The following is a 25839-nucleotide window of genomic DNA, read 5'->3' on the forward strand; positions in this document are numbered from 1 at the left end:
TTCTCAAATCAGAATTAATATTTGCACCACACTGTGAGCATTTCTCAAAACAGTTTGTACAAACAGCACCACATAATAGATAATAGACAGAATTCACTTTTATGATTTTACTGTTTATACAGTAATTTATTCACAGATCATGTCGTTTTACCACAGAACAGACAGAAAGACATAATCAGTTCAGGGGATATTTACCAGAAAATAATTCTAATAGAAATGCATAAAATCTGCATTACAGACTCTGATAAATAGTTTAACTAATTTGAATGTAAGAATGAATGCAGTGAATTGATGGTGAGCTGTTCTGGTAGGTAAGCCAGTTCAGCAGAATAATGTATAATATATTGTGATCTGTATGACAGAAGCGATTGATAATTTGGGAGACAGCAGACAATAGTGCGAAATAATTTGCTGTTTGTATAAAACAAATGAGAAATGGCTTCTGTGATGAGCACAAGTGACTAAACGATGTGCAAATTGAACAACTGGTTTTGAGAAATTCAATCCTGATGTGAGAAAGGCTCCGAAGCAACCAAGAAAAACTGTAAACAATAATACACTCGAGGTTCGTGCTATAAAATGTAATATTGGCACTGCTGTGCTGTGTTTGAAGGTACGACTGTATTAGTGCAATCATACCACTGTTCCATTATCATGGTTTAGTTACATTTTTTGAGCTCAAGAGGACGTGGAAATACTGTACGATCTGTTTGGTTATACTTTTTTCCGCCTCACCGAAAAATTTTAACACGTTGTGTTCATTAAAACCATGCAAACATACATAATTTTTGTGTGATTTTAGTTTAAGCAGACTTTGTTTGTCTATTGTTGTGAATTAGAAGAAGATTACAATACAGTTAATGACCAATTCATGCAGAAATCCAAGTAATCTCAAATTTTACTTACTTTAAAGTAGCACACTATTTTGACTATAAAATACAACACTTGAGGCAGGTAGCCTCAAACAAAAGGAATGCAAGAAGTTTGGCAAAAGGTTGAGTCCCCCGTGGCCTAGAGTTTGGGAAACGTAAGGTTTAAAGATTTTGAGCCACTACTGCTATTGTTGCCGAATGCAATCAAATCATCACAGCAACGCTTCAAAATCTTGTAGAAAGCCTTTTTTCCATGGGCAGTAGAGACAGTTACTCTAACAAAAGTAGAACAAATGTCCCAATACATTTATAGTGAATTATAGCTCTGGAAAAAGAGGATGAGAAAATTTAATCTGTTTGGTAATACTTTTTTCCAGCTCACTTTATAGGTTAACATGTTGTTTTCAATAAAACCGTGCAAACATAGTTTTTATTGCGTGATTTTAGTTTAAGCAGACTGTGTTTGTCTATTGTTATTGACTTAGATGAATATTAGAACACGATTAATGACCAATTCATGCAGAAATCCAACTGTATGCTCCAGCAGAAGCAAAGAGCAATAATAGTCTTGAGAATTCAACATTCTACAGCAAAGATTTGTTCTTTATACAGAAGCAATGCTTCAGAAATACATTGTTGGTTGAAGTGTTGGTTTCTGCTTATGGCTGAATATTTTTGACCGCGCCCAAGTGCAGTAAGCATGATTTTTCTTATGATTTTTTGCTCGGTACACAATGCCACTGGGCAAATCATCCGTGAGGAGCAAGTTAAATGCTTTCTTTAATAATATTATATTTTTTAACCATAAATTATTCCAGCACATCTTGTGCCAACACCCTTTTTGAGGCTTCCAAGCCCATGGCCATGTTCCGGGTAATGAAGAGAAATGCACTACCGACATAGAGACCGACATACAAAGCTCCACATTGACTTGACTTGAACAAAATCCCCCCATGGTGAATTGTTTGGGTAGGCTTCACGAATTTCACATCTCTAGTGCTGTAGAAGCAACACTTGAGGCAGGTAGCCTCAAACAGAAAGAATGCACTTTGAATGTGAGAATGAGAAATGGGCGTCTCTGTTCTGAGCATCAATAACTGATCAGAAGTCACGCAAAAGGTTATGTCCCCAGTGGCCTAAAGTTTGTGAGAAGTACAGTTTTGAGAATTTAAGAAGCATGTAAGCTCCAAAATCTAACAAGAAATCTACCAGTATGAATGTTCTGTTTGCTAAGGAATGCTTTAAAATCTTGTAGAAAGCCTTTTTTCCCTGGGCAGTAGAGACGGTTACTCTGACAAAAGTAGGATAAATCCTTGATTTAAAAAAAAAATCATATAGTGCTTATTGTCGCTATGTCCACATTCGTAGATTTTTAGTTTACTACATAATTTAAACAATAAAGTATCTATCTATCTACCTACCTATCTACCTACCTATCTATCTATCCATCCATCCATCCATCCATATTTCTTGCACTGTGCTAAAATTTGAATGGACCAATAGAAACTCTTCAAAATGATCTGAAATAAACTCTTTTAATATCGATTCCCATTAAAAGTTTAGAACACAGTCTCTCCTGTAAAGTTGCTGTTTTGGAGATACTTGGATTTCATTGGACAGCGACGATATTCTGTAAGTAACAATTTGGCCACCATTTCTAGTTCTAAAATTAAGTATTTTATAGATAAAAATCTCCTGTAACACATTGAGGACTTATATTAATATATAATACAACACTTGAGGCAGTTAGCCTCAAACAGAAGGAATAAACTCTGAATGAAGAAAAGAGAAAAGCATATTTCTGTTTTGAGCATCAATAATTGATGAAAGGTTTTGCAAAAGGTTGAGTCCCCAGTGGCCTAAAGTTTGCGAAAAGTAAGGTTTGAAGATTTTGAGCCACTAATGCTCTTGTTGCTGAATGCAATCAAATCATCACAGCAATGCTTCAAAATCTTGAAGAAAGTATTTTTTTCCCTGGGCAGTAGAGACAGTTACTCTAACAAAAATAGGACAAACCTTTGATTTCAGAAAAAAAATAAAATAAAAATAAATGTCCAAATAAATGTATAGTGCATATATATCTCTGGAAAATAAATAAGAGACCACTTAAAAAATTATGAGTTTCTTTGATTTAACCAATTTGAAAATCTCTGGAATATAATCAAGAGGAAGATGGATGATCACAAGCCATCAAACCAAACTGAACTGCTTGAATTTTTGCACCAGGAGTAGCATAAAGTTATCCAAAAGCAGTGTGTAAGACTGGTGGAGGAGAAAAGGCTAAGATGCATGACAACTGTAATTAAAAAAACAGGGTTATTCCACCAAATATTGATTTCTGATCCTTTAAAACTTGAATGAATATGAACTTGTTTTCTTTGCATTACTTGAGATTTGAAAGCTCTGTATTTGTTATTTTCTGCAAATAAATGTTGGTTGTAGTTTAGCTTATAAAATAAAACAACAATGTTCATTTTACTCAAACATATAACTGGAGAAAAAAATAAAAAAATAAAGACAGATACAATACATACATAGACAAAAATTGTCTGTAACACTATTTTAGGTATAAAACACTTGCAATGTTCGCTGCACAGATGCTGTAGAAGCAACACTTGAGGCAGTTAGCCTCAAACAGAAGGAATGCACTCTGAATGGGAGAAAGATATAAAAAAGCATATCTCTGTTCTGTGCATCAATAATTGATAAGAAGTTTGGCAAAAGGTCGAGTCCCGCGTGGCCTAAAGTTTGCGAAAAAAAAAAGTAAGGCCTTGAGATTTTGAGAATTTGTGAAGCGTGCAAACTCCCAATCTTATCTGTTGTCTTTTTTTTTGGATTATGTAAGAAGCAGGCTTTCAGATACATTCTTTGAATGACTTCAGCCACTCGCAGATTTCTGCAACATGCCAAAGGAGCAATTTCGTTACATTATTCAGCAGCCGCAAGATTCCACTTTGGCACGATTTAGAATGTACACTCTAACTCAATTATGCCAAGGCAAGGAGAGTGGGATAGAACAGGGGGGCAACACAATCGGGCCTGCTGCTCCGCGAGAATCCTATTGCAGCAAGACGAAATAAAAAAATCAGCGGCAGAGATGCTCCTCCTGCTACAAATCCCCTGCAGATTGAAACCACACAGCTCTTTCTGCAATGACTGAGGTTCCCTGTCTACACAGAGCTGGAACTCACTGTGTGTGTGTGTGTGTGTGTGTGTGCGTGTGTGTGCGAGTATGTGTGTGTTTTAAAAAAAAAACACACACAAGGACACATACAGTCCCAGCATACATCGATCAAGCATCACATTATGACCACCTCTTTGTTTCTACACCCATTGTCCATTTTTTCCCAGATACATTAAGCAAATAGGAACATATGGGATAATATAGGAACACATATAGGATGCAGACAAAGTATGCAGATAAACAAGCCTACAGGACTACACTCTGTTATCCTAAAACTACAAAGTGCTAAAAAAAAAAAAAAAAACAGTACCAGGCAAAAGATTACACACACTTACAATCTGTGAAGCATTTAGGTCAACCCTTATCTGGGGTGCTGGTAACTCTGATTAACTTAAAGGAGAACTCTGGTGTAAAATGGACTTTTGGTTTAGTAAAACATGATAACAAGTACTTACCTTTGATGCATAAAAGAGCTCCGTTCTCCCACAGCGTTCCGAGATCCAGAAATTTTAACAGTTTGTCCAAAAACCCTTCAGACTGGGTGACACGGGGCATAATTTGCCCCAATAAATTGCTTTTTCCATCGTTGTTCAGGCTCAAAGTAGCTCCACACTTCATTGCTAGAATCCGAAGAGTCCTGACATTTAAAACGAGGCATTAATCACTTAAAAAGTGCACAAGAAGCTTATTAAAACCACTGTTTACATGCTATAATGCTAGCTTCAGTTCTGAGCACCGCCATTACTCCTGCTGCTGGCTGCTACGCTACGTGGAGTCTACATAGTCTAGTGTTAAAACTATTAAAATTTCTTGATCTCGGAATGCTGTGGGAGAATGGAGGTGTTCTGTTCATCAAAGGTAAATATTTTTATCATGTTTTACTACACCAAAAGTTTTTTTTACATTTTACACCAGTTCACCCTATTTTAGTGATCTATAGGGCACCGGTCAATTGTGCATTGCACAGCTGGATTTTGCATACATGAGGGTGCAAAAAATATGCAAAAGGCATGAACTAATTCTCTTAATTAATCGCGGGTGTATTTTGGGCGCAACATGACACGTGATCAGTGTGCCAGTTGTCCTTCCCTTTAAGAACCAGGTGTGCTCTGACTTTGACGAGTTGATATCTTAACAGGGCGGCGCTTTTGCACACTGTAAAAGTATGCCAGCAGGTAATTTAAGGGAACAGCAATGTTATTTTATTCTTTATCCTGTTTATGGTTGATATAAAAGCTGAATTTGGGCACTGCCGCATGTTCATTTGTATGTGTAACAATTGAGGGCGTACATGCACTAAGCGTGTGCAACAGGCACGGCGCTCCTGTATGACTAAGACAGGATTGGGCGGATTGGGGGATTGGACTGTTGACTGCCGTCAGGGTTTTAATCAGTCAGTGGCGCACCAATATGATAGAAACTCGCCACATATTTACCTGAAAACACATCATGTCCAAACCACCACGCCCATCAGTGTAGATATTCCTAAAGATATTCACTATTTTAACAGTGTGGGTGCAAGCCGTAAAAAACGTAAAAAGACCGTCCTGATGAGAGCCAGTTTCACCATAAAATTTTTGATGGTCTTTACAATGACCACGGAGGATACTTTCAAAGTACTTGAATGACTGACCTTTATTTCTTAAAGTTTACCTACGCTACCTCTTCAAAACACAACTGATGCTCTTAAACATATTAAGGCAAGAAATGCAAGTAATTAACTCTTGATAAGTTCTGCACAGCTGTTAACTGAAAGCCTGAATTCCAGGTGACTCTACCTCATAAAGTTGACTGAGAAAATCAAGTCAAGATGTGCAAAGATGTGCATAATTCCATATGTTTTCATCATATGTTTGGATGACTTTAGTATTAATCTACAATACATAAAAGAAAAAAATGAAAACGACTAAGTTTCAGTCCAAATTTGAGTCTAAATTGATTTTGACTGGTTCCGTATACCATATATAAATACATAGACAACAGCTGTAGAAAAAAGGAGGTGGTCATGATGTTACACTTGATTGTGTAGGTGTGTGTGTATATATATATATATATATATATATATATATATATATATATATATATATATATATATATGCTTGTGCTACTACCGGCTACTTTACCCTTGAGCTGATGCAAGGCATTTCCAGCAATAACCTCGGTACTTCTCCCCAGCTTCCACTTTACAAGAAGCAGCGCTGTTAAATAAAAAGCTACGGAGGCCCACAGGACCGGAATGGTAAAAGAGTGTGAGCATTTGATTCCGGCTGAATTGTCCCGGGGAGGGTGCTTACCGCAGAGGATGTATGGGGATTGTTTGGAGCGTGTGATGTCAGAGTGGCTCGCTCCTTTCAGCGAGGAGCAATTGGAGAGAAGGAGGGAAGGACAACACGGGGCCGAGCAGTCGGAAGGAGACGGTGATTTCATCTCGGTGGCGATTTATTTTTCTCCCCCCTTTCGTTTTATGACCTCCGCTCTTGGGCGAAAGCGCTGTCACTCGCCGCGGTCTACGCTTCTTTAATTGGATTGGCGAGAGAGCATTGTTCCCTTCCTGGAACGTCCTTGAGAAACGTGAGGTTGTCCAGTCGGCCCGAGAGGTGACCCGCCACACGGTCAGTCAATTAAAGGCGAAAGTTGGGTTGCCACTGCCACTTTTCTTCAACGCATGTCGCCGTGACGCATCTCTCTGCTTGCCGCACATCAATTTGAATAGAGCAACAAATGTAGTCAATCATAAGTTTAAAATTTTACATTTTTAGTAAACCTCACTGTAACCTATAGTTCTATAAATCCATATTCCGCCATTTTTAGCTTCTCTTCTGCACTGTAAACCTAAACATTGTTTCAAAAACTCAAATTATTTAAGTCTGTTTTACATAAAATTGGATATTTCTAAACAATACTCAACTATTTTGAGTTAGTTGAACATTTGTGGGCACATAAACATTCAAACTGAGATCTTTGAATTGAACCAACTTCAGTCTGTTGCCATTGGCAGCTTATTTTCCATTGGCTTCTGTCACAAACTATTTGCATACTGGGTGTTTCCAACAGTTTCTGACTAACACTCACCGTCAGTGTGTAGTGATTCCCCCTGGGCTACCTTAGAAATAAATCAAGTCTCCTTTAGTTGTAATAACCTGATGTTGTAATTTATGTTTCTGTTTCATTCCCCATTGCATAAAAAATAGCTATAACCGGCTGCCTTAAAAAAGTAAAGTAAACTCAACTTATCCGGTCTTACAGTAAAACCCAAATAAAAAGGTAAATCAACTTTAGTTGTAAAAGCTTGATGTCATAAGTTATGCTTACTTAAGTTTTCATTAACCATTGCTTAACGTTTTAAGGGAACCAGTTTCCTCAATTTTTTTAAGTAAATTCAAATTATCCGGGCTTACAGTGCGTGCTTTAAAGGCACCTGTTCCGTGTGTGTGTGTGAGGCTCGTATGTGTGTGAAGTCTAAATGGCTGGATGCAGTGTGGCGGCCGGATTCATTTGAATAAAGTTGAGATCTGTTGAACTTTTTTGCCGGAGGGCGGACCTGCGCTCAACGCAACGCAACCCAGCATGCGCCGTGGCATGTGGCGGCTCTCTCCATTGAAATGAACGGTATGCGTCGGGGCTTAAGAGTCAGTGGACATGCGCTGACATCCCTTTCATGCTCGGACTGGTCTGACAAGCCACGCCTTGTAGGAGCATGCATGGCAACTGGTTCATAGAGAAAGAAAAAAAAGGAAAAGAAGAGGAAAAGACCAGGCTTAAACTGGCCATTTCACTCCAGTGTTTTCCCAAGGTGATGCACTTAGGGTTCCCGCTGGCCCGCCCTGTGCACAAAGCAGAAAAGCAGAAAATCGTAGCATAATTTTGGCCTGGTGCCCCAACCACCATCCCTCCCTCCCTACCACCATCCCTCCCTCCCTGCCAGCCCAGTACTCTTTCACCCCTCCTCTTATGAAAGAAGGGGCATGGCGAAGAGGGGAGTTGTACAGGGGGAAAAAATGAGAAAAAAGAGCAGAAAAAAAGGAAGGAAAAAAAAGCGCTGCAGCTCAGCTCTTCGCTTTTTAAAAATAACAGGCAGTTTGGTTAAGTGGACTGTGCGGGAGAACCAGTGATGTATAACCAAGACCCTGCATTTAATTAAGCTGGCCTCCTCCACTTTTTCTGCAAGCGTGCATAATCATTTCATACACTGTGATATCATCTGCTTAATGCGCTATTTTACCATACTGTTAAACCTGGGCGATAAATCTCACGGAGGCTTTCCTTTAATAGATGCAGGCTGAATAATGTGTGCATTAGATTAGTGGCTCAACCCCCCTTTATTATTTTTCTTTTTTCTTTTTTTTTTCTTCACCACCGGAGTTATCAAGCCGGCCGCTCCCAGAGGAGAGCATCTTTATGCCCCCGCCGAGCCGCCGGGTGATTGTTTGTTTCAGCTCATTTTGCATCAGATGATGCATTCGACTCACTTCATACATCTACAGTACAAGCGATGCCCCCCCTTCGCCCCCCATCCACCACCCAACCCAGCTCCCCAGCTACACACACACACACACACACAGAAGAGGGCTTCACCCACAAATGCTTTTTTACTTTTTTGCCTATAGCGACAGATACATATGATTTTTTAAAACCTTTTATCCCTAATAGGGTGCACAACTTTCTTATCTTATAATATGGTATGGTAACATAGATACAATAAATCGTGTTAACACCAACACAACCACTTAGCAACATCCTTCCAACACCATAGCAACCACATATGGACCACCTAGCAACAACATCAAGCTAAACAGCAACATCTTGCAACTTCCCAACAACACCGTAGCAACCACTTGTGTGACCATAGCTAGCACTTAACAACTCTATGACAACTACCTAGCCGCACCAAAGCAACACCCTAGAAACACCACTCACCTTGCAAAACAATAGCAAACACCCTAGAAACATCACAAAAAGACCATAACAACCACCTCTGTGATCACAGCAAGCTCTTGAGCACACCATCACAACCACCCATGAAACAATATGACAGCAACTTATCACACCAAAGCAAACCCCTAGTAACATTACCCAACAACACCATAACAACCACCAGTGTAACCATAAAAAGCACTTGACAACACCATCACAACCACCTAGCGACACCTTAGCAGCCACTTAGCAACACTACCTAGCCACACCAAAGCAATCTCCTAGACACCTAGACAATAGAAACCACCTTGCAACTTTACAACAAGACCGTAACAACCACCTGTTGACCGTAGAAAGCACTTGACAACACCATCACAACCACATAGCGGCACCATAGCCACTTAGCAACACTCCCTAGAAACATCACCCACCTAGCAAAACAATAGCAACCACCTTGCACCTTCATAACAAGACCATAACCATGGTAAGCACTTGACAACACTATCACTACCACACAGTTACATAGTAGCAACCACCTGCTATCACAACAGCAACCACATATGCACCATCTAGCAACATCATAGCAACCCCCAAACAACACCTCACAGCAAACCAACATCACAGCCAACCAGCGACACCTTAGCAGCACCTTAGCAACACTACCTATCCACACCAAAGCAACCCCCTAGAAACATCGCCTAGAAAAGCAATAGCACCCACTTTTTTTCACCTTCACAACAAAACCGTAACAACCACCTGTGTGACTATAGCAAGCCCTTGACAACACTGTAACAACTATCTAGTGACACCATAGCAACCACCTGCTATCACAATAGCAACCACATATGGACCACCTATGCAACATCATAGCAACCTCTGAACAACATCACACAGCAAAACAATAGCAACCAACTTGCAACTTCCCAACAACACTGTAACAACCACCTTTCTGACCATGAAAAGCCAGTGACAACACCATCACAACCACCCTGCGACACCATAGTAGTCACTTTGTAATACTACCTATCCACACCAAAGCAACCACCTTGCAACGTCATAGCACCATAACAACTACCTGTGTGTCCATAGCAAGCACTTGACAACACTGTAACAACCACCAAGCGACATTGTAACAACCACCCACTATCACAATAGCAACTACATATGGACCATCTATGCAACATCATAGCAACCCCCGAACATCATCACACAGCAAAACAATAGCAACCACCTTGCAACCTCACAACAACACCGTAACAACCACCTAACGAAACCTAAACAGCCTTAGGAACACTACCTAGCCACACCAAAGCAACCACCTAGCAAAACAGTAGCAACCACCTTGCAACCTCACAACAACACCGTAACAACCACCTAACGAAACCTAAACAGCCTTAGGAACACTACCTAGCCACACCAATACAACCACCTAGCAAAACAGTAGCAACCACCTTGCAACCTCACAACAACACCGTAACAACCACCTAACGAAACCTAAACAGCCTTAGGAACACTACCTCGCCACACCAAAGCAACCACCTAGCAAAACAGTAGCAACCACCTTGCGAACTCACAACAAGACCGTAACAACCACCGTTTTGACAATAGAAAGCACTTGAAAACACCATAACAACCATCCAACGACACCGTTGCAACCACCTGCTATCACAATAGGATACAGAAATGATGGTGCTAATCTATTCATCTATTTAACCCTTTGAACCCTAGGCTGTTTTGATGTGTTTTTTCTCTGTTTTTGTCAGTTCTTCTTTAAGGTCTTATAACACAGTAATTACATCAGACAGCCTCATGCCATGAGCTGTTTTACTCCAGAAGTCATACGGCTGCTCAAAAATGTAATCATTTAAAATGTAAAAGGAAGCAGAATTGTTATATTTTCCTGGAACTGATCATGTTTTGGTCAAGATTTTACCAAGCACCTGTTTTTTTTTTTACTTCTTTTTGAATTTATGGACTTTAAATATATTCACACCTAAGATGTCTTTTCAAAAATAATTAGACTAGAGTGTTTATGAGTTGAAAGCATAAGAATATTGATAATAGTTCATTACATGGCTTGTTAAATATTACTTTGATAAAATACATGGAGAAACAGCATCAGGCAGATTTATTTTTCTTGACAATCACACCTCTAGGATACATGTAGATACTAAAAACCTGAGACTCAGAGCAGCCTATGCCTTTCAGTATTTTGATCAGGACACACAAAGCAAACTATATACAAAAATGTAAACTTTTTAGTATAAATAATTAAAAATGTTTAGTGCAAAATAACTACTTAGTAAAAATGTGCAAGTAAAATAAAATCTCTAAAAAGTAGTGCACAGCATACCTAACTTTAGTTACCTAACTAAAAGTGTTTCTGTGGACGCTTTTAAATCATTTACTGATATTATTTGGTTTAAAACATCATATAAATATGTTTGAAGCACTAAAGGTAAATACTATTGTTTGGGGAAGGAGATCTTACTTTTTTAGGTGTTTTTCTCAATGGGTTTCTTGTAGATTTAGCTTTACCACACTGGGATGATTATCGCTATTTTTAGAAATAGTAAGTTCCGTCCTTTCTGACCATATATGGATTATGTTGATGTGTGAAGGGATTCCAGAGTAATTGAGCTGAAAACACAAGGTGCGTTTTTTGGATGGAAAAAAACATCCGTAGGGTTCAAAGGATTAAGAGTTGGGGAGGAATTAGGGATGAGGGGAGTTGGTGATCATTCAACATCCAGACCTTCCAAATGCTCTTTTCACTGAATGCAGTCAAATGTATACACCAATGCTTCAGAATCCAAGATAAAGCCTTCCATTGATGGAGAGAGACAGTTACTCCAACAAAAATCAGCATCAACTCTTTTCAGTATCCTTGATTTCTGAAAAAAAAAAAACACATTAAATAAGCATGAATACAAATCTCACATGTCTATGGAATCTACTCAATGTAAGCTTGACATTGGCCACACTTGCACAACTCCTGCATATTCAGTGAACCAAACTCTTTAATCAAATATATATAAAAAAAAAACCTTTTGAAACCCACACACAGTTTTAAGTGCCAACAGGTTTATATAGTATTTCTCATAGGTGCTTTTGTAAAATAATGTGTAAGGTTCACTAAACCTTGGCGTGAAAACAGCAGGTGGTAGAAAACAAGGAAACGCAACCGTGTCCTTCCCAGCTACTGTATCTAAATCTAAAGCAATGCCACTGATGAAGTGAAACACGAGATTTTATTCACTTGTTCCAGTAAACAATGAATGAACCAAAAAAACAAAAAAACAAGAGAAGTGTACATACTGTAATTGTAAGAAGCCAGTGTTGCATAGACTCATGATGACCCTTGATAGTTTGCCACATGTTGTAAAGAAGCCATTCAGCTCTCATCTTTTCAGGTAAAGTCTCAGAAATCTAAAGACATTTTTTAGACGTCAGATAAAGTAGCAACAATATATAAAGCTGTGTACATTTTGTAACCTGTATAACCTTGTTGTTTTTAAACAAATTTAAAAACATTTATATATGCTATAAGAGTGCTTATTTTATTTATTTTAATATGAGTGTTTTGCAGAGCTAATAAACACTTATAACCCAGATATGAAGCTTTCATATGACAATCATCATTATCCTAGGAGCAAAGCTTCACATGCAGTTTCGGTTTCATCTTTTCCAGCATCACAGGGGCTATCAAGAATTTGTAGTTTGTAGATAGATAGATAGATAGATAGATAGATAGATAGATAGATAGATAGATAGATAGATAGATAGATAGATAGATAGATAGATAGATAGACAGACAGACAGACAGACAGACAGACAGACAGACAGACAGACAGACAGACAGACAGACAGACAGACAGATAGATAGATAGATAGATAGATGTCAGATTTGGGTCAGTAAACATATAAACAGTCGAAAATAGACGGCAAATTTGGCAAGAAAATTGAATTTGGGCTACTTTCACCTGTCGTGTGAATGTAGCCTTAAATATTCGATATTTTTCTAATTTTAAGATCAGACAAGATTAGTAAAGGTTGTATTGTAGTCATTGTAATTCATTTTACCAATCATATTTATGATAAATAATTAAGTAGTGGTGATAATTGCAATAAAACACTTTATACAAGTTTATGTACTGCCACTCGGGTGCTTGTTCAGTCTCTTGTCAACTCAAGACTTGACTAATGCAACTCTCTACTGGCTGGTCTGCCACTGTGATTCACCAAAACCCTGCAACTAGTTTAGAATCAGCGGCAGCACGACTCGCCTTCAATCTTCCGAAGTTGAGTCATGTGACTCATTTGATGCGTTGCCTTCACTGGCTTCCTGTGACCAATCACATCAGATTCAAAACCCTGACTTTGGCCTACAAAGCCAAAAACGGACCACATCCTTCATACTTGATGGCAATGAGGTCAAAGCCTTGTTGATCTGTACCAAGACCTCTTAGAGCTTCCAGTGCGGCTTGGATCCAACCACCATCCCTCAAGACCAACAGAAAACAAACATCCCGACTCTTCTCTGTGCTGGAGGACCAAGGTGGTGGAACGAACTTCCACTGGAGGTTAGAACAGTAGAGTCATTCTCAGTTTAAGTCTTCAAACGGCGACAAAAGAATAATCTTTTCTTAAAGTTCTTAAACTAATCTTTAAAAAAAAAAAAATATATATATATATATCCTAGGGTTTTAAACATTATCAAGCTTGATCCTAGTCTCTACAAACTAGCTATGGATATTTTGAAGTAACATCGAAGCTCTTGATCAGGGCATCTGCTAAATACCTTAAATGTAAATGTATTTAGGGAAGTGAATAGAATTCTGCTAACTGTTGCCTTTCATTCATTGTTAACTCCTTTAGTTTTTAATATTGCCAACAACAGCCTACCTGAAAGACTGCTCCAAATAATAAGACGTTCTTAAACCTATTTTAAACAGCATGCACCCCTTTCTTCCCCGCCTCGCCTTGCAAATATGCGGCAAACATCCTTCACCTTGTTATGGAAATCACAAATCAGGCACAAAAGCCTGTCGGTGGCAGCGATCAAGCCCAGAAATTCTATTTCCGCCTCTCTCAAGGTCCCTGTTCATTATTTGGTTGCTCTTCCTCTCTCTTTCTCTCTTTCTCTCTCCCTCCTTCTCTCTCTCTCTCTTTCCTTTTTTTTTCCTGACATGACTTTACATATTAAGCAGGGCCGTAGATACAATGCTCGCTCAGTCCTGCACCGAGAATCTTAAGATATTCCACAACAGTGCCGGAGGATTTGTTAATTACCATTCTGACATCTGTCCTCTGTGTAGGAAGGGATTAGCAGAGAATAACAGCCATATTCTGATCTCCACCCAACTCACACTGATGACAACAGATGTCAAAACAGGCCTCATTAATATTAATGACTTCGGAGGCCTTGCGCGTTCTTCTGAACTGATTCTCCGTCCACGTTTTTGGAGGAATTTGGCTCCTCTCCATACGAAACGTGCCGTTTGTGTGTAATTTCCTGCTAAATGTGTTTTTTTTTGTAAAGGCCAAATGAATGTGCGTTCGCTAATTAAGTGTATTACTGAAGGGCTGTTCAGAAGTTGCTGTGAGAATAGCGCTGCACTGTAAGAAGTAGCATTGCATGTAGCACAAATTTAACCCCCATCAATATTGCACTATTGTCTTCTGTCTCCTGTACATGTTTACTGTGTCCTTATTGTATGTACATATAGTGTCTCCCATTCTTTTATATATATATATATATATATATATATATATATATATATATATATATATAATTTCAATTCTCTGTATGTCCTGTACATACAGTGCCCTCCATAATTATTGGCACCCCTGGTTAAGATGTGTTCTTTAGCTTCTCATAAATTGAGTTTTGTTCAGAATAATATAGGACCACGATGGGAAAAAAAAGTAAAGTCCAACCTTTAACTCAAGTGAATTTATTCAGTAGGAAAAAATCCCACATTAAGAAATAATTATTTAACATCAAATCATGTGTGCCACAATTATTAGCACCCCTGATGTTAATACTTTGTACAACCCCCTTTTGCCAACAAAACAGCACCTAATCTTCTCCTGTAATGTTTCACAAGATGGGAGAATACAGAAAGAGGAATCTTTGACCATTCCTCTTTGCACATTCTCTCTAAATCATCCAACGACCTGGGTCCTCTCCTCTGCACTCTCCTCTTCAGCTCACCCCACAGGTTTTCAATGGGGTTGAGGTCTGGGGACTGAGATGGCCATGGGAGGAGCTTGATTCTGTGTGCGGTGAACCATTTCTGTGTAGATTTGGCCACATGTTTAGGGTCATTATCTTGCTGAAAGACCCAGTGACGACCCATCTTCAGCTTTCGGGCAGAAGCCACCAGATTTTGTTTTAAAATGTCCTGGTATTTTAGAGCATTCATGATGCCATGCACCCTAACAAGGTTCCCAGGGCCTTTAGAAGAGAAACAGGCCCACAGCATCACTGATCCCCCGCCGTATTTCACAGTGGGCATGAGGTGCTTTTCTGCATACTCAGCTCTTGTGTTACGCCAGACCCACTTAGAGCATTTGTTGCCAAAAAGCTCTATCTTTGTTTCATCTGACCAAAGCACACGGTCCCAGTTGAAGTCCCAGTACCGCTTAGCAAACTCCAAACGTTTGCGTTTATGATTGTGAGTGAGAAATGGTTTCTTCCGTGCATGCCTCCCAAACAGCTTGTTGGCATGTAGATAGCGCCTGATGGTTGTTTTGGAGACTTTGTGACCCCAAGAAGCTACCATTTGTTGCAATTCTATAACAGTGAGCTTTGGAGAACTTTTTATTTCTCTTATCATCCTCCTCACTGTGCGTGGTGGCAAAATAAACTTGCGTCCTCGTCCAGGCTTGTTTACCACTGTTCCAGTTGTTTTAAACTTCTTAATAATTCCTCTGACAGTAGATATGGACAGGTGTAGGCGAGTAGCGATTTTCTTGTAGCCATTTCCTGACTTGTGAAGGTCAACACACATCTGCCTCACTTGAATGGTATGTTCCTTTGTCTTTCCCATGTTGAAGATAAATGGCCTCTGTGTCACGTCATATTTATACCCCAGGGAAACAGGAAGTTGTGAATTACTAATTAAATGTTCCTACATACTCTGATCAACTTCGTAAACTACTGTAGAAGTGACAGAAATACTTTTATTAAATTTATTTCCTAAGAATTGTTAGGGGTGCCAATAATTGTGGAACAGGTGATTTTATGAAGAATAATTATTTCTTAGTCAGGGATTTTATTTCCCCCTTAAAATTGACTTGAGTTAAAGGTTGTATTTTACTCTTTTTTCCATCGTGGTCCTATATTATTTTGAACAAAACTCAATTTATGAGAAGCTAAAGAACACATCTTAACCAGGGGTGCCAATAATTATGGAGGGCACTGTATGCAGTATTAACCAGAGGTGGAAAGTAATGAATTACATTTACTCAAATTACTGTAATTGAGTAGATTTTATGAGTAATTTGTAATTTTTAAAGTAGTTTTTAAAATAGGTAATTTTACTTTTACTCAAGTTCATTTTGACACAAGTAATTTACGTCGCTACATTGGAAAACTCCCCGTTACTGAGTAAAAAATAAAATGCTGGGAAAAAAGAATTGTCTGAATAATAATAAAAAACAAATTGGCAATAACGTCCTCATGTAACGCAAAATGTGCCTGAACAAATATTGCAAATACTGCCTAAAAAGTCCAAATTATTATGTGAAATAATAGTTCATTAAAAACAATTTAATTTATGATTTGTTGTACTTTTTTACATCAAATAGTTAAAAGTAACTATGTAACTTTTACTCAAAGTACATTTTAAATTGAGTACTTTTTTACTTTTACTCGAGTAGATTTTTAGATGGGTACTTTTACTTTTACTTGAGTAGAATTTTAGCAAAGTAAAGGTACTTTTACTTAATTACAATTTTTCTGTACTTTTTCCACCTCTGGTATTAACAATAAAAAACTACTTGAAATACATCATTATCCACAGTGGTAATGATCGTGAACAGTGGCTTCCGGCAGAAATCTAATCCAAATTAAGGAGCAAAGCTTCACATGAAGTTTCGGTTTCATTTTGTGCAGCATCACAGAATCACAGCTATTAAGGAATTATAGTGTCTGACAGCTGGGCTTATCACTGAGAATGGGTTGAACTTTGCTAAAAAAAAAAGGGGCATGCAATTTAGCCACGCCCACTTCTTAGGTTCTTTGAGTCCTTGGTTTCTTTCTTTCTTTTTTTAAGCTTTTTAATTGATTTGCTTTCAACTGTTTTTTGTGATATGCGGTTGTAATGTGTGCCTTTTAATTTAAAGTCATTTGAACTATATGCATATCACCCAATATCAATATCACTAGGATAAATATTCTCTACAGATATATTGTTCTGTCACTTTTGTTCTTAACTAGAACTGTGCCTGTGGTCTTCAATTTCCTCACTATGTTCCTCACAGTGGAAACTGACAGCTGAAATCTCCAAAAATTAGCTTTTTCTATCCTTTCTCTAAACCATGATGTTGAACAATCTTTGTTTTCAGGTCATTTGAGTGTTGCCACTCTTCAGAGAAGATGCAAAGAGGGGAAAAACCTGCAGTTGGCCGCTTTATCCCTTTCTCATAATTGGATTCACCTGTGTCAATGTAGGTCAAGGGTCAATGAGCTTACCAAACAAATTTATTCAAAAGTATTCAAATCAATAAAACGACAAGGGTGCCCAAATGTATGCACCCGCCTATTTTTGTTTTTTTGAACATTTTTTGTAAATCCAATAAATTTCATTTCACTTCTCAAACAGCACTGTGTTCATCTGCTATATGATATATTTAACTGAAATCGCTGATCCAAACCAGCAATAATTTATAAGGAAAATCATCAAAACAATGATCAGAGGTGCCCAAACTTTTTCAAACCACTGTACATCGCTGACGAAATGTAGAGAGCCTTTACCTTCAACACACCTACTAAACCACTGAATGAATATCTTAGACATGGCAGGGATGGTCCTGCCAGGACACTGATGCCATTAATGATGATATGTTGTCCCCTACTAACTCAGAAGTACTCCTGATTTAATCCTTTCAGACCTGAGTTATATTCCAGTGATGTAAAAATATAAAAAAGCTGTTTTCTGACTGTAATGCACACAAAAGACACCTAAATCACATAATATTAGCAAAAATTAACTCGTGTTACTTTGCCTCTTTGCCTCGTTTCCATTGATTCCGTATTCTTTGGTTGGTTCATGCTGTATTCTGATGGACAACAGATGAATTAGTCTTAATTAGTGTTATCTGCAACACAACATTAAAAAAGGACTTTGATTTTATTTGATGTTCATTTTAATCGACGCAGGTTTTAAAAGGGTTAAGTTTAAAAGAAACAACTGATAACAAGTCCTAGGCATTGCTGCTTTAACTATTTCATTTTACCTTTGTTCTGCTTCTCTGTCCACATCTGTCCCACAAGTTTTGTTTCATTTCCATGTGAGAAACACAGCTTCTTCCCGCAGGCGACCAGGCTGTGGAACAGCCACTAGAACAGAGTTCTGCCCAACTCACTCCACTGACACCCATACAAACTCTGCATCCTGCACTTTACTTTACACTGCTTCTATCAGACTTTCCCATTATATATAGCATTTTGCCCCTTGTACTTCCCACCTCCCACTCAACTCATTGCTTACCTGCACTTCCTTACAGTTATTCTGTCACCTACTGGACTATTTCCTCACTTCCACACACACAGTAGAGATATCTGCATATCTACATAGCTTCGTATATTTACTTATTCAGTCTTACTTAACATATAGTATAAGTTATTTTATTTATTGTTATTGAGTGTATTGTGTATAGTGTTTATACTGTAAATCTATCTGCATGTCTTATTTTATGTAATATAATATTTTATTACTCTTCTTGTAAATATTTAGTGAGTGTTTCACTCACATGTAAAAATATAAAATATAAAATATAAAATATAAAAATCTTGAATCTTGCAATGTATTTTTAAAGACACAAATGAAAATGTGTTTACTAATCAAGTGAATAATTGAAGTGCTGGTTAGCATATGAGGTACTGTAAGGAGCATAGCCTGAAAGGATAGCTCTGTACTGTAAGAAGCGACTACATCTCACTGCAGATGGGAAGCACTGTCATGGAAAACACATGGCTAATGGTTCCCGGGTAAAGGGCTGTTCTGACGTTGACAAATGAAGTAATTACATTTTCTCTGATCTTTAAGGTTGGTTAGCAGCGGGCTGAATGCAGGCTACAGGTGCCGGACTACGCCTGGAGGTGTGATAGCTTGGCCTTGCCTGTGACAATGATAGTTAAGATGTTAGTCATAGGATGGTGGTGTTGGAGGGAAGATAATTGGAAAGGCAGAGAGTGGAGTGGAGAACAGAACACATGATTGGGTTGAGGGTTTTGAATATAGCAAAAGCATTGCAGTCAGTTGTGATCAGGTCAAGTCTCAGATTTGCATGTTCAGGGTTGGTTTGAGAGTCTCTGCCTGTGCAGAACTCAAATGTGGTGGTCCAGTGAAGTGTGGTGATGGTCTGTTTACTGACCCAATGTTTTACTGACCCAACGTATTGCCTTAGACTTGTTGGTGGGTCTTCACTTATCACAGCCATCGGCCTTACCATTGGTCTCATCCAAGACCAGCTTCCATTTAAAACATTGGATTTATTATTTTTTTGTAGACCCTATATTTGGCTTCAACCATACAGCTCTGGAGACAATTAAGAGACCACTTCAGTTTCTGGATTTTGCTATTTAGAGGTATATGTTTGACTAAAATGAACATTGTTGTTTTATTCTAAAAACTACAGATAACATTTCTCCCAAATTCCAAATAAAAATATTGTCATTTAGAGCATTTATTTGCAGAAAATGACAAATGGCTGAACTAACAAAAATATGCAGAGCTTTCAGACCTTAAATAATGCAAAGGAAACAAGTTCATATTCATAAAGTTTTAAGAGTTCAGAAATCAATATTTGGTGAAATAACCCTGGTTTTTAATCACAGTTTTCATGCATCTCGGCATGTTCTTCTCCACCAGTCTTAGGGTGAATCCCATTTCTCCCCTTGGCCCTACCCCTTACCCCTACCCCTTCTTTTCGAGTGTAATCCTTCCCCTTGGAACGGAGTTACAAGGGGAAGGGGTAAAATCCTACCCCTAGGAATTGGGACAACCCTTCAAGCACCCGGTGAAAGGTGAATCTTATTGAAAATAGCCTCCATAATATACTAGAAATTGTATATCACACTGGTTCCCAACACTGGTCCTGGAGCAGGTAATGTGTTACAAAAACAATATAATGTGCAAGAATATGGGTCCTCAGTGACAGAGGAATCACTGGTATATCACAATGACGTTTGTCAATGAACAATAAATACATAAATAAATAGCACTGATTTATGACCAGGCTACTAGCGGTGGTGTGTAGGTGACCCTGCTGGGCTGATGTGATGATAGCAGTGGAGCGCTAAAGTTAACTAGTTAACTTTAGGGCATTGTATGTGTACAGAAAGGGGGCAGGAGGTGCAGAAATTAATTAATATTGTCCATTCCTTAATTCCTCTGTGATGGGGAGCTGAAATTAGCTCTGATTATTTTTTATTTGATTTATTTTTTCCGTTCCGCCTTAAATGCGGTAGCGCCTGCCGTCTGTTGCACCATTTAAGGTGGAACAGGAAAGTTAGCTAGCTAGCTAGCTACCGAAACGAACTACTAGCGAACTTTTTATGCTTGTTACGAAGAATTCAGCCATAAAACATCAAAACTACACAATAAACGAAGGTAATACAGTGCTAATCGTAATTTTTAACATACTTTCTTTGGTCGCTTGTTCCGCCATCTTGCCAGTCATTCTCATACCCCTCGGTACGAAGTGTGGGTCTGGAAAATCTCCGTTTGAAGGGCTAACTAGCCCTACCCCTTACCCCTACCACTTCATCCTAACAGGAATCGGGACACCCCTACCCCTTGACGTGCACGCGCAAAACAGAGGGGTAGGGGTAAGGGGCAGGGCCAAGGGGAGAAATGGGATTCACCCTTACACACTGCTTTTGGATATCTTGGATATCCTGGTGCAAAAATTCAAGCAGTTCAGTTTGGTTTGATGGCTTGTGATCATCCATCTTCCTGCTGATTATATTCTAGAGGTTTTCGGTTTGGTTAAATTAAAGAAACCCATAATTTTTAGGTGGTCTCTTATTTTTTTTTCAGAGTTGTATATATTGGAACTTAAACAGACTTGAATCTTGGACTTAGTCATGACCTTATCTCTGCCCTCTTGGGACAAAGTCTTGACCTGACTATAGGCCTGTATTGGACTTGACATAGATGAACCACCTGAACCATCATGACCTTAAGCAGGAGAAAACTGATACAAAAATATGCATTTATGGGATCATAGTAGGCTTTCATTCAAAGAGAATAGTCTTAGGTCTTGGTGCTCAATTTTAGATCTTGGTTCTCAAACCTTGCACTTGGTCTTGACTTAATCTATGCCCTCTTTAGACCTGGTCTTGGACTTGACAAAATATCTGACCACTGTCATCCTAACCAGAGACAGATAAGAATATCAATGGATGCATGGATGGTGTTTTGAATGGTATGTATGCATCCAAAGGGGAATCTTTTGGGACTCAATGCTTAATCTTTGCATTTAGTCTTGATCTATCTTTCTCTTCCCTTTAGACCTGGTCTTAGTCCTTTCTTGGACTTTCTTGGAAAATGATATCCTGACTGCTGTAAACCTGTCTAGAAATAAGTGAATCAAAAGATGGAGGTACAGATGGATTGCATCTAAGATCGGAGCTTGGTTCTCAATCTTTGCACTTGGTCTTGCCTTAATCTCTGCCCTCTTTAGACCTGGTCTTGGACTTGACAAAGTCAGGTGGTCTCTGAACCACCAGGATCATGACTAAAAAGAAACAAACGAGAAGACTGATGTGTAGATCTTGATCCTTGATATCTGGATTTGGTCTTGACCTAATCTACTCGTCTTTAGACCTGACTTAGACTTGAGAAAGGTGGTCTCCCATCCCACCATAACCCTTGGTTGTATGACTTTTGGCTGATTTGCAAGTTGCAATCATGATTAGAATCAGTTTCACCAACCCTAAAGCAGAACCCTGTGGGACGCCACAAAACAATGGGTATATAATGAATGGGTTGGTTACAGGAATTCTACTGGAAGTGGAAATCGAAACCAAACAAACACTGTCCTTCATTTTTCATCTGGAGAATAAACAACACATTTCCATATCATGCAAACACATGCATGCATATGACATTTAAAAAAACGTGTTGTTTGCATTGCAGTGTTGCTTTTCCACCAGTAGAATACTCCATCTCCAGCCTCAGTGGGAGATATGAGTAGTTACTTTGAGCTTTCTTTCAGCTCTCTCTAATGTCAGAGACTCGGAGGAGTGCTGCAGGATACAGGGCAATGAAACCACTTTGGTGAGATTCTATTAAAGCGGGTATGTTGTATTAATTTTCCCGGCGATGTCATAAAACACGTTTTAACAAGATCCCTGTTGTTGTAGTGTAATGAGTATTTCCACCCCAAAGTGGCCCTCGTATAATTCACACGCCACTGTCACTGGAGTGCTTCATCACCCGCGCTTTGGGAAGAGGGGAAAGAGGGAAAGAGGGAGTGGGAAAAAAAACGAGAAAAAAGGAAAGGGAAAGATTTAGCCTTACAAGAAGCTGCCAGCCAGGCTTAACACAGCTATGCTTCACATGTATAAATGTATCAGCTGGAATTACACTGCTCCAGCTGAATAAATACCTTCAGGCTTCATTTCCGGCAGCTTCTCTCACAATGAGCTCCCTATGATTTCCCCTTTATCTCTCACCCACTCTCACTCACTCTCTCTCTCACTTACTCATTCACACTCTCTATCTCTCTCTTTCTCTCTCGATTTCTGTTTTTCTCCTCTCCCTCAGGCTCTTATTTGGTGTCCTGCTGTCATTCTCTCTCTTTCCTTATCTAAACCTTCTCAGCCTTTCTCTCTCTCTCTCTCTCTCTCTCTCTCTCTCTCTCTCTCTCTCTCTCACACACACACACTGTTTCTCAGGCTTCCCAACATTTTCTCACTGCTTTCTTTTTGTCCTCATAATTTTCTTTCTTTCTCTTTAAATGTTTTGCTCTTTCTCTTTCTTCAGTGATCTCATTCTCAAGATTTTCATCCACTCTGTCATTCTCTCTCAGAAGTCTCCTTTTTTTCTTGTATTTATTCTCACCCACATGCTCATGGTTTCTCATGGTTCACACCATATTCCATCCCTCTCTCTCTTTTTCTCTGACTTTCTCTCTCTATCTTGACCTTCTCTTTCTCATATAGTCTCACAATCTTTCCTTCACCCACTCTTTCTTCTCTCCATTTCTCTTTCTCTATCCTAGGTTGCAGGCTTCTCCTCTCATTTAGTCTCACAATGTTCTCACCCACTCTTTCTTTTCTCCATTTCTCTTTCTACTCTAGTTTGCAGGCTTCTCATTCTCTGTCATTCTCTCTATCTGTAAGAAAGCGGCATGTGCCGCCAACCACCAGCAGAGGGCCTGGACACTGCGGTGGAAGAGCTGGTGGATCTGGGGCAAAAAAACTCCAAGTCCCAGAATCCCCAGCGGTAATTAGTTCAGATCAGGCTCAGCTGTGAACACAGCTTAAAAACCCCAGCCAAACCTCAGTTCACCGTCACACCTTTGTAGAGGGGTGACCGGTAACAGTGGGTATTGAAGAAAAGAGATTAGAAAGAAAAGAACTCTTAAAAGAAGCCACAAAGAAAAGAAGAGATCCAAAAAGAAACAAAGGCTCACAAAAAAAAAAGAGATCGTAAAAGAAGCCACAACAAAAAAAAAAAATAATAATAATCTTAAAAGAAATAAAGGCTCACAAAAAAAAAAAAAAAAAAAAAGAGATCTCAAAAGAAACAAAGGCTCACAAAAAAGAGAGATCTTAAAAGAAGCCACAAAAAGAGAGAGAAAAGATCTCCAGTTTATTTTTGAACTTTTGGTTTTCAAGAAGTCTTTCCTAAGTTTCTTAAAGTTTGATTTCATTTCCTTTGTTTGAGCCATGCCATGTGGCAGCAGATCCTTTGTTTGATTTTCCCGCCCTTTTTCTTCACTGCCACATTTAAGGCCCTCATCCAAAGCCACTGCACACACCCTACGTAGTGCAGTGGTAGCACACCCGTCTGGAGTTCCAAAGGTTGGGAGTTCAAATCCCGGTTCAAGCACTTCATCACAGATACACCAAACCAACTGCACACACTATATATATATATCAAATATAATATTACCAATAAATAATAAATAAGCAAAAAAAAATAATTAAATTAACAAATAAAATAACTCTGCATTTGAGTCCACCTCCCCCCACTAAACCGTAACAGAAGGTGTGACCATTAAAATGGACCCAGCAGAGTTGGGATCTCTCAAAGAGGCTGTGCAGCACCAGGGGGCAGCCATTGGTCGCCATGAGCAGCTGCTGCTTGAGATCACACAGCAACTTGCCCTGTTGATTCAGAACCAGGCCAGTAACCCAGACGCTGCACAGCCTGCACAACCTACCCCGTCTCCTCCTATCCCCAAGGTGGCTGTAGCTGGACATGATGCCCAGGTGGCTACTCCAGAACGTTATTCAGGGGAATCAGATAAATGCAGAGGGTTCCTGCTACAGTGCAGTCTAGTGTTTGAGCAGCAACCCTCTCGGTTCCCCACTGAGCGCTCTAAAGTAGCCTTCATGGTGTCCTTGCTCACAGACAGGGCTCTGGCATGGGCCACAGCTCTATGGGAGCAAAACTCCCCCGAGTGTGCCACAGTCCAGGCTTTTACCAAGGCCTTACGCCAGACGTTCTACCAACCCTTGGGAGGAAAGGAGGCAGGGCCCAGGTTGCTAGACCTTACGCAGGGTGCACGCTCAGTGGCGGAATACACCATTGAGTTCCGCACCCTGGCAGCTGAAAGTGCGTGGGGTCAAGAAGCCTTGGCAGCTATCTTCCAGCGGGGCCTAAATAGTAGAATTAAAGACGAGCTGGCCACTCGAGATCTTCCCTCCACCTTAACCGAGCTGTATGATGTATGCATCCGCCTGGACAACCGCATGCGTCAGAGAGCTCGGGAAAGGGCTCGGAGTACTCGTGCCCCGGGTTTTGGGCACCACTGGTCGGGTGACTCCATCCAAGGTGTATCTCCGCAAGATGCACCCGAACCCATGCAGCTGGGAGGTGCCAGTTTACCTATTCAGACAGCAGGCGAAGGCTTTAAAACAGCTCCTCGCAGATTGGGAAACGGCAGGGTCTAACCCGGGCGGGGGAATCGGCCTTAGACCCTGTGGTATCCCCCATATCAGGACTGCATCTCTTTGTAAAATTAGCCTGGCCCCCTCAACAACATACCTCACTAACAGCCTTTATAGACTCTGGGGCTGCAGGAAGTTTCATTGACACCTCCCTTGCAGCTAGTTTGGGCCTCCCAGTCGAGCCTTTAGAGCGTCCGCTACCTGTCCTCGCTATAGACGGGAGGGTTGTAGGCTCCGGCCCTGTGACCCATCGCACCAAACCAATAATCCTTCAGGTGGGGGCCCACATGGAACAGGTGGAATTGTACCTGACTCAGGCTCCCCACCTGAAGCTGGTGCTTGGGTATCCCTGGTTAGAGCTTCACAACCCGCGTATAGACTGGTCAACCCACTCAGTCTATGCTTGGGGCCCATTTTGTCAGGGGAACTGTTTAAAGCTCAAAGCACTTCCTCGGGCAGTTCCACCAAAGGAGATGCCCATACCTCACCTAGACAGAGTTCCTAAGGAATAT

At 39.7% G+C, this 25839-nt stretch overlaps 1 protein-coding gene across 2 annotated transcripts in view; it reads right to left on the reverse strand.

The window, feature by feature from the left end:
- Nucleotides 1-25839, reverse strand: part of tafa5a (TAFA chemokine like family member 5a) — a 269415-nt gene that overhangs the window by 200735 nt on the left and 42841 nt on the right. The gene's annotated exons all lie outside the window — the stretch shown is intronic.

This window comes from Astyanax mexicanus, chromosome 2 (assembly GCF_023375975.1).
Source record: "Astyanax mexicanus isolate ESR-SI-001 chromosome 2, AstMex3_surface, whole genome shotgun sequence".
Taxonomy (NCBI): Eukaryota; Metazoa; Chordata; class Actinopteri; order Characiformes; family Acestrorhamphidae; genus Astyanax; species Astyanax mexicanus.